Below are 3,970 nucleotides of genomic sequence, written 5' to 3'. Positions count from 1 at the left end.
CCCTCCCCCTTACAAAAATCTGTGGTTATCTACTAGGGACACATGGAACCAGATTTGTTTTGTGCCTTTTTCTTAGCTACATGGGACATTCCGTCCTGCAGTTCTAAGGGTGATACTTTCTCTCCATGCTGTCTGTTGTAAGTGGCAAGCAGTGCTTTACCCTAGTGAGAAGGACGTCAATAGGCTGTATTTTACTATGACAGCCGGGCCATTTGACTTGAGTATTATTACACTTGATGGCTACCTTTTGGGAATGTCTTTTTCAATTGTTTATTTTCCAAGCCTCTTGTCAGTTCAAACTACAGAAAACAAAAGGGGAACCCACATCTTACTAATGTGCACTCATAACATGGAAAGCACTTTATCAAACATTGGCCTGAGAAGATATTTCACTCTAATGAAATCCACAGATATTTACCAGATATTAATAACAATATGAGAATGAAACAAAAATTAATAAACCCTAACAGTCCACTCATGGGTATTATATTTAGGAAATACTAAGTATACAGGTATATATTGATAAATTTGAAATTATCTGAATTACTTAAAATAAAAGACCTTCCAAAATGCCAAGAATATCCAATTTGGGCAAGGTTTTAGTAATGGGCACTCATTTTAGGAAGGCACTTTGTCTGTACTTGTCAAGACATTTACTGAGTTTTTCAATGGGGAAAATATTGACATTTCAGCAAAGCAATCTTTATTGCATAGGGCTGTTAAAAGCATTACTAGAGATTCAATATCCCTGGCCCCTGGACACTGTCATTATGACAACCAAAAGTGCCTCTTACTGTTTCCAAATGCCCTCTAGGGTAACACCCCACAGTTGCGAACCAAGTGTATGAGTCAAAATAGGCTAAGTTATGCTATAGTAACAAACAACCTCAAACCTCAGGGACATAATATAACAAAAGAATAAACTTTTTCTCTTATACAGAACAGGTCAAGAGGCGTATTCTGTTCATTATAATGACCAAGGGACCAAGGCTGATGAGGCTCCGCTGCAACATGTACACACGCAATCACTGTAGCAGTGGTGATCACACAAGGGGTGTGTTTGAAAGAGTGAGGGCATTATAGCTGCAGATATCAGAATGAGTCAGCAAAGCATAATTTTTTAAGGTGAAGGGCACACCTTGAGTTGCTAAACTTCATCCCTAGGTTCCCTAGAACTAGTTTTATTCCTTGAAAAAAAGAAGGTAGAGTTAAATAAGGAATCCCACCAAGAAGCCATGTATGCAGGAAGCACACTGTCTCTGTGGCAGTGTAGAAGGAAAAAGATGTGATTTAAAAAAAAAAAAAGAAAACAAACAACAACAACGAAAAACAACACTGCCTATTCCATTCACTGAGGAGAAAAGCAGGCTATGGAAACTCGCATAAGACTCCCTGAAACATGGGGATAATTCCAACTGGCCTGGAATTCAGTTCTGGCTCCGTCCTGATGTAAACCTGCTCCTAATGGCTGAGAAAACTCACCTTTTCAAAAATAGTTAAACAAGGGAGCAAAATCAGGATATTCAAAGATATACTGAGGAAAACGGACAATAATGTAAGAAATGAGAAAAAAATACATGGTAGATTCATAACATCCAGAAAAAATATTGTAATGGAGCATGTAAAAATTATGACCAAATATTTCTCCCTGAATTTTAAAAACTCAAGAAGTAATTGACTCGATGAAGGAAGAGCTCAAAGCACAAATAAAAGAACTTACAGACAAGATGACTAGACAGCAGGAGGAGATAAAATATGTAAGTTGTCAGAGCTCAAGAAAAGCAGTGGCAGAAAAAATAAAATCATCAAATTTTTAAGGACAACGTAGAGGAATATGAGGGAGAACAGATACTGTTATAAACACATTAAGGAGAAAAGCTAAACTAAATAAGAAAACAAATGAAAAGGATTTGTAAGAAAATAAGAAAAACAAATGAAAAGGATTTGTAAGAAAATGAAAAGAGATACAACAGCGTTTATAATTGGGATTTTTTTTTTAAGAAAAAAAAAATACAACAAATATTTAAAGGGAAGCTCCATTTTGGCAACAGTACAGCATGAAGATGGCGTGCTGAGCCCACACCAGGCCCCCGGGGCACAAGTGAGGGATTACAGCATGTCACACTGCACTGGTGTTCTCCTCCACATGCTGATGCTGCAGCCACGGCTCTCTGGCCATTGCCCATCCCAAGGTCTATGAAAGTAATGAAGATTCCCTCAAACATACTCATCAACAAAGTAAAAGAACAGATTGTTAGCTGCAGGGAAATAAGTAGAGGCTAGTTCTTGTCACAGAAAGGCAGACATATATCTTTCTCAATCTATGAGCTGACATGGTCTGAACAGGCCCATTTATCACTGGAATTGCAAACGGATCACTGCACAAAGCAGCTACTGCTCATTCTGAAGACATGGAAAAAGAAAAGTATTTGAAGGTATGAAAGTCCAGAAGAATATGGACTAGAATGTTGCTCTTCATCTTCAGGCATCTAAAACCCTATGCTGTGGAAGTTAAAAATGCAGATCCTTTTCTTTTCTAGAAATGGAGGCCCGTCACAGAGACAAACCTACAGAAATTTTGGGTGGGGGGTCTTTTATGAGATCTACTTTTTAATTCAGCCACAGAATAAGCCGGCAGAACCATGCATTAGAAGCAAAGCTCCAAAAAATGATCAAATACCTATAAATGGGCATATAACCAAAACTGTATACCTAAAAAGGCATATGGAGAAAAAATTAAAACTAAAGAGTCATGTGGAATGCTTTGAGCCTAAGAATGAAAAAATAAGAAAAGAAAATAAACAACGAAAGGCTGAAAAGATCTTCACAAAGTTCTATTAAAAAAAAGAGCCATAGGTAGATGCTGCTGATTCTCTTAAAAAAAAAAAAAATCAGAGGTATGGAGCTTGCCATCACATTTAAAACTTCAACATCATCAATCTGGCAGAAGTTTGCAGCAAATACAGGGAAAGCCAGGCACATACCAATACCCAGTCTTATTCTCTCTAAAATTTCATCTCGAAAATTTATTTTCTTAGAGGAATATTCTCCAGAATGTTCTGAATGGAGTTACAATTAAGTAAAATAGAAGAGCATGTCAGAGGAGGAAAGGAGGAGAAATAATATAGTTCATAGACAATAATAATAATAAAAATAACAACACACAGAAAACCACCATGCCAGGGATACCCCCTAAAAGTGCATAATCTGTCAGTACTTCAGGAGAAAAGGCAGAGCCAAGACTTAGGAAATTGAAATATGTGGCATATCTGATGTTTTGACTCAAGCTAAGGATTTCAGATTTGGTAGACATTAACTCTTAGAGGTTCAGTTTGTCCTATCATAAACCAAATGGTTACTGGGAGATCTTTTCCAAGAAACAATTATTTTTCTCTTCTTAAGATTATAAATGTATAAAAATATGTCTTATGTAATAATCTATAAGGTCATAAAAGATAGTTCAACACCAAATTTTAACATGAAAGCCTAGGGTTCTCTGTATTCATTTTGTTATGCAAATTTTACTCATTCATATGAGGTGTGTAAATTGCATACATTTCTAGATGAAACTACGTGTACCACACTCTGAGCTACTTTAACATAAAGATAACATTAAGACTAACAGAATGCTTTAAATGTCTATTTATGAGGAAAGAAACAAATTAGTTTGCTCTTTTCTTAATTACCATTTTACATAATTAATTGAGCTACTTTTGTAAATTTAATTTTTTTTGTTATATAGTGCACTATTTTAAAATATCCAATGAATTATCCTCTTGTCTTTAATGATGAGTGAGTGGAAGTAATACTATTTGGCTGTATTTGGTTATGAGAAAACAATAAGTGTGCTTTAAAAAAGATATAATTCAGATAAATATTCTTGGAATAAAGACAACAGAATATATATATAGTTGTTTGTGCCTGGAAAACTGAGCTAGAATAGTCCACAAAGACATATATTCTAGTAAAG

At 35.6% G+C, this 3,970-nt stretch overlaps 1 pseudogene; it reads left to right on the top strand.

Annotated features, from left to right (window-relative positions):
• Positions 1-1,682: 1,682 nt before the first annotated feature.
• On the top strand, positions 1,683-3,079 carry LOC132522637 (nuclear receptor-binding factor 2-like; annotated as a pseudogene).
• The last annotated feature ends 891 nt before the right edge of the window (positions 3,080-3,970 follow it).

Source organism: Lagenorhynchus albirostris, chromosome 7 (genome assembly GCF_949774975.1).
Source record: "Lagenorhynchus albirostris chromosome 7, mLagAlb1.1, whole genome shotgun sequence".
Lineage (NCBI taxonomy): Eukaryota > Metazoa > Chordata > Mammalia > Artiodactyla > Delphinidae > Lagenorhynchus > Lagenorhynchus albirostris.
The sequence above is the reverse complement of the archived record's forward strand: the minus strand, read 5'-3'. Positions and strand labels throughout refer to the sequence as shown.